The sequence below is a fragment of the Scyliorhinus canicula genome, chromosome 10 (assembly GCF_902713615.1).
Source record: "Scyliorhinus canicula chromosome 10, sScyCan1.1, whole genome shotgun sequence".
Taxonomy (NCBI): domain Eukaryota; kingdom Metazoa; phylum Chordata; class Chondrichthyes; order Carcharhiniformes; family Scyliorhinidae; genus Scyliorhinus; species Scyliorhinus canicula.
The window spans coordinates 101,003,614-101,010,406 of NC_052155.1; positions in this window are offsets into that span (position 1 = coordinate 101,003,614).

Here is a 6,793-nt window from a genome sequence, read left to right on the forward strand (position 1 = left end):
AGTGATAGGCCCCGATCCCGAATGCATGCGCCACCTAATGGAACTTACCCTCCCCAACACCCTCAAATCCCTCAAACGCTGCCTGGGCTTCTTCTCCTATTACGCCCAGTGGGTCCCCAACTACGCCGACAAAGCCCGCCCCCTCATCCAGTCCACCTCCTTTCCCCTGTCGATGGAGGCCCGCCAGGCCTTTAGCCGCATCAAAGCGGATATCGCAAAGGCCACGATGCATGCTATCGCCGAGTCCCTCCCATTCCGGATCGAGAGCGACGCGTCTGACGTAGCTCTGGCGGCCACCCTGAACCAAGCGGGCAGACCCGTGGCCTTCTTCTCCCGGATCCTCCACGCTTCCGAAATCCGCCACTCCTCGGTGGAAAAGGAGGCACAGGCCATAGTTGAAGCTGTGCGATATTGGAGGCACTATCTGGCTGGCAGGAGGTTTACCCTCCTCACAGTCCAACGGTCAATAGCCTTCATGTTCGATAATGCACAGAGGGGCAAGATCAAGAACGACAAGATCTTGCGGTGGCGGATCGAGTTGTCCACGTACCACTACGATATCTTGTATCGTCCTGGGAAGCTCAACGAGCCTCCCGATGCCCTATCCCGTGGTACCTGCGCCAGCGCGCAGATTGACCGCCTCTGCTCCCTCCACATGAACCTCTGCCATCCAGGGGTCACCCATTTTTACCACTTTATCAAGACCCGCAAACTGCCCTACTCCGTTGAGGAAGTCAGGACCATCACCAGGGACTGCCACGTCTGCGCCGAGTGCAAACCGCAATTCTACCGCCCCAAACAAGCTGATCAAGGCGTCCCGCCCCTTCGAACGTCTCAGTATAGACTTCAAGGGTCCCCTCCCCTCCAACAACCGCAACACATATTTCTTGAGTGTTATTGCTGAGTACTCCCGCTTCCCTTTCGCCATCCCCTGTCCCGACATGACCACAACAACCGTCATAAACAGTGGCGGACTGGGTCTAAAAATATTGGTTGCCAGGAGACAAAGGGGGCCCACCCACAACTACAATGCTATCATTTAATTTTCATAACGAATAAATAAAATTTTCAAAAAATACATATGGAAGAACGGGTACAATTAAAATTTTTGTGGAAAAAATGTGTATTTCTTAGTAATAACAGTGTACATGTACTGTACATATTACTGGCAGTAGATACCAAATGTAAATACAGAATGTTATAATTACATTTTTAATTTTTTTTTAAATTTTAAGTAATTGGTTGATATTTTTTAATAGTTTACTGCACAATTTACACATTAACAGATAGTTCAAAAGCACAATAGAGCATTGCATGCAGTCCACTATATTAAGAGCAATCGTTTGTGTTCGCTAGATGATTGTGCGAATCTGCCAATAATTGCTTCTGCATCCAATTCATCTAACAATTCCTTTTCAATGGATAGCAACATGTATGATTCCAAATTCTCCTCAGATAGCGAATTTCTTAACCTTGTCTTTATGATCTTTACTTTGAAAATGTCCTCTCACATTGGACTTGAGTAACTGATAGTGTGCAGATGACTTTGTAAAGTTCATAAAGGTTATCATATGCCTTGTCATGAAGTCTGGTGGATGCCAGAATTTTTAGTACACACGATGGGCAAGTGCTGCAAATTTTACAATTGTTGCAACTGGAATCCATATTCTCACCATCATTAAGCAATAGCTTTAATACATCAAAGTTTGAAGCAAAAGAAAACAATTCCAATATTACGTGATCTTTGCTGATTTGTGGAAACAGCTTAATAATACCTTCCAATGCTTCATCTTCAAGGCCCTTCTCTGCAATAGTTTTAAACTTTGCTGGGTCCAAGCAGGAAAAATCTTTATACAACTGTTTGTGTTGTACAAAGCGTGATTCTAGTGACTGGACAATGCGATCCATTATTAGGTTAAACACATGTACTCGAAAATCAGCTAGAGAATCTGAGGAATTTCTTTCATCATCAATAAGCCCATCTGCCATTCTTTTCTTCTTCCTCTGCCTCTTAACTGGCAATGCTGTTTCCAACGCATCAATTTCCAATGTTTGATTTTCATCCATATTCATCTGTGAAATCCTGTCATTACATTTATTTACAAATTCCAAAGCCTTGCTGTGAACGTTATCAAATGTTCTTGTCTGTTCCTTCAACTTTGTTGTAGCTGAATCTACCAAACTCCATGCAGTAAACATATCTAAACCACTTGTCTGTAGATAACTTGATAACGGGGTTGTAGTTTCAAATATATACAAGTAAGTAAATGCTGTCAATATGGTTTCAAACTCAAGACATTTGCTTCATGTTTTGTTTATGCATCAAACTTTTCTGAATCTTGTATCATTGATAAGCATGTCAATAGATTTACGAAAGTACTGGCAGCGGCATCATCAAAACGTCCAAATGTAGTTGTTGCTGCATTGGATTTTCCTGACCATCTGGTCTCACCAATTAGCTTTAATCGTTTCATTTTTTCTTGTCCTAGATGTTTTCCAACAACTTCTATCCTTACAGCCATTCTCTTGTATGATGCATTCACAAAAGTTGCTATATTCTGGAGCAAATTGAAAAAAGAAACTGCAGGCACACAACATTTTGTTGTTTCAGTTATCAAAAAGTCCCTGTCCTGTACCATCATTACTTGGCATAACTGAAAGTAGTCGCTCACAGATAATACCTTTATGCACATACCGAATAATAATGCTAAACTGATCGATGGATGAATTATCTTGTGTTGAATCAACCTGAATAGAATAATATTTTGCTTGAGAAACTTCATGACTAATTCTTTCTTGTATCATATTCTTCATAGTTTTGATTAACATGTTTATAGTTGTTTTACTCAGGTATGTAACAAGCCCACCACGGCCTTTACTTTGAGCCTTTCCTTGTTGCTCTAATTGTTTGATTCTTTGTTTAGACTTGTTTTGCACTGCAGAAACGTGAGCTGCCATAATGGGGTCATATTTTGCCATCAACTGCACTGTAGCTAAAAAATTGCCATGATTCAGAACCTCATTATCTAGAGTGTAGGCCGATTAATTTCTGTGACCTCGAAAAGGAAGTGCTTGCTTGCCTAACATCTTTATGATGTCTATAATCTTCATGACAATACTTCTCTGCTTCAATACTTCTTCTTTCCTTTTAATTAGTGATGCTGCAAAAAATGTATCTAAGGTGCCATCATTAACCACACTGATATATTGCTGAGCATTTCTGACATGTGTTGTTGTCAATTCATGTAAAGTCAAGCTCTGGCTAATACGCCTGTAGTCACTAAAGCCACGTACAAAGGGTGATGGATTACAAGTGTTGGGAAACTCAAAGGCTAAGCAGTATGAACAATATAAGCATCTATTTTCTTTGTTATATGTTAGCCATTTTCTTGGGACTGAGTCATTCATAATTTTCCTCTCATACAAACGAGCATCAAATGGCAGATCATCAAGTGGCTGAAGTGGATGTACAGCAAAAAACTGTTTTAGCTTTGCTCGTGATGGATATTGGAAGATTCCAGTAATTGATCTTTCATTTTCTTGCGTAGGTTCATTTACAGGATGTGCTTCAGAAACCAAGTCATTTATGCTTGAAGGAATATCTTATTCCCTGTCACTAGTTGAAGCTATGTGTTCAGATGTTGCAACTACAGGCAGTACAGATACCGGAACAAGGAAGCCAGAAGAAATATTGGGCCTGGGTTGATTAGTAATGGATGCACTTGTATTTGTCTCTACATTCAAAGTAGCTCTTCTCTGTCCTTGTAACTCGCCTGTCATTGCATCATCACCATGAGCATTGTTTCTTGCTTCTTGATTATTTGTTGCAGAACTGGATATTGATGTGGATTGTGCTTGTGGTATTATAAACTCTGTAATAGGCCTGCATTGCTTGGCTGATTCCTTCCTTTCTGCTTCTTTTTGTTCTTTGCGTTTTAGTGACCCAGATTTATACTTTTTCTTTTCCATGCTGGTAGGGGTAATATTCCTGAAATAAAAACTTAATTAAAAATAGCCCACATTGGGAAAAATGAATATTGACGATTGCAAGAATAACTTGAAGGAACGCCAGATAAACCCCTACTTGATAAAAAATATAAAATAACTTACTTACACTTCAATAGGCTATGTTCATTAGTCAATACTACTGTGGCCTATGCAGCTTCAGAAGAGGAGACAATCCACTGTCCAGTGTTCACACCAGCAAGCAACTGAGACAACTGTTGAAACTTAGAAGTTTGGTCCGACTATAGTAAGACATTAAGAATGGTCCCATGACCAAAGTTAATATGTCCAGTTTGATACCAGTGTAGTGTTACAAGTCGCAACCCTTTGAGTTTACCGATCATGGCTTATCACTTCAATATCTTTGACCTCATGATTCACGGTCAAAGGTACTGCTTCTCCTTTTCGGTGACCTCACGACCCTATGTACTGCTTGATATCCTTTGAAGTTGCCGACCATCTCAAATCACGAATTGTAACTTTATCTTTAAATTCACACACTCTTGCTGAAAACATGGAATTTCCTTAATTATGCCCGACCCGGGCACCCCTATTCCACATCCTTCCACTACCTCCCCTGCTTCGTTCCTTTTCATGCACTGCTTATTTGTGTCCTGTTCTCTTTTTTTTCTTATTCCTTTTTATTGCTAAAACAATTGTCTGTGTTTGTTTCTTTATTGCATTTTTATTTGATATAGGGGGCCCACTTCATCAGGGGCCCACTTGCCATCGGGCAAGCTGACACCCTGGCCAGTCCGCCACTGCCTGTACAGACATCGCCACCACTGTTACGTCGCTCCCAGCGAACCGTCAGACCACCGGACAGACTTAACTTCTGACGGGCACCGGGTCACAAAATGGACACATATTTTTTTCCCTCCCCTCTGTAAATAATTCACAATTCTGTATAGTTCCACGCCACCCCCGCCGGACTCGTTTTCAGGGGGTGAATGTGGTGATCAACTGTGTAATTGTGTGTGTGCCTATATTAGGGGATGTACAGTAGTACCTATACTACAGGTTCGCCGGTAGCCCCTGCCGGCTAGCTCCGCCCACAAGGAGCTGTATAAATATGCATGACTTCTCCTGAGCAGCCATTCTACCAGCTGCAGTTGGAGGATAAACATCTAACTGTAATAAAGCCTCTATTGTACCGATTTGAGTCTTTAGTACGATTGATAGCGCATCACTTGGTCATTGGGTTTATCCAAATTAAATGTTTGGGCTCTAGGTCGGCATCGGCCTCGATTGGGGCGCCCCATCTGCTGGCTGGGCTGTGGTTTTCGCTCTCAACCGCTTCTGCGGCCACATGTCCCACATCTACTGGGATCACCCTCTATAGATTCGGGGGAGGCACCTTGCCTGTTCATCGCAGTCCTGGGCCTGGCTTCAGCAGTGTTCAGCCCAGGGCGAAGCCGTGGGGCTCTTTACCCCGGAGGGTGCTACACGTCGAGGTGGCGTGCAGTTGATGGCCATCCCAGTGACCCCCTGGTGCTACTGGAATCCCTTCTCTGCACTCTCCCTCGAAAGCACGATTTCTACAGCTTTTCTCAGGTCCAACAATGGCTCTGCCAGCAACTTCCTCCGGGTCGCCATTTTGTTTACTCCACACACTAGGGAGTCTCGCAGCATGTCGAAAAGGGACGGGCAGTAATCACAAAATTCCACAAGTTTCCGTAAGTATGTCAGGAATTTTGTTATTGACGCCCCAAGATTCCTCTCAGAAGTACTGAAACGGTACCGTTGCATTATGACCGACGGCTTGGGGTCATAGTGGTTTGCCACCATTGTAACCAGTTCCTCGAATGACTTGAGTCCGGGTTTGTGGGGTACATCAGGCTCTTTATTGCACAAAAGGTGGGAGTCCCACAGGCAGTCAACAGTATCACCGTCTGTCACTCGTCACCACTTATAGCGTTGGCCCGGAAGAAATGGTGCGCATATTGCATCCAACCTTCTGCGCTGAGGTTGAACACATCCAGTCTGCCAAAGAGCGGCATATTGAAAATGATGCAAAACTGGAACCAGTAGAATGAGAGATGGCCATGCTTTTGATAGGTAGCAGCGCTACAGACGGTTAAGATGAACATGCTGCCACGTTTCTTGTTTATTTTCCAATGCCTGCTGATTTTCCTGCCAAAGGCATTTTTAAGAGAGATTGAAGGAATGATTACTTCGTTCATATGGGGAGGGAAGGTGGCCAGAGTCAGAAAGGTGCTGCTACAGAGGGGAAGGCAGGCAGGGGGTTTGGACCGTCCGAACCTGGGGCGGGATTCTCCCCTACCCGGCGGGGCGGGGGGGTCCCAGCTTATCGGAGTGGCGCCAACCACTCATGCGTCGGGCCTCCCCCACACCTTTAGGGGCTAGGCCCGCGCCGGAGTGGTTGGCGCCACGCCGACTGGCGCCAAAACCAGCGCCAAAGGCCTTTGACACCCGCCAGCTGGCGTCGGGGCTGGCCAAAAGGCCTTCACCGGTTCGCGCATGCGCCGATGCGTCAGCGGCCACTGGCGTCACCACCGGCGCATGCGCGGTGGAGGGGGTCCCTTCCGGCCCCACCATGGTGGAGGCCATGGTGGCGGCGGAAGAAAAAGAGTGCCCCCATGGCACTGGCCCGCCTGCCGATCGGTGGGCCCCGATCGCGGGCCAGGCCACCGTGGGGGCACCCCCCAGGGTCCGATCGCCCCGCTCCCCCTCAGGACCTCGGGGGCCCGCTCGCGCCGCCAATCCCGCCGCCACCAGAGGTGATTGAAACCACGTCGGCGGGAGAGGCCTGTCAACGGCGGGACTT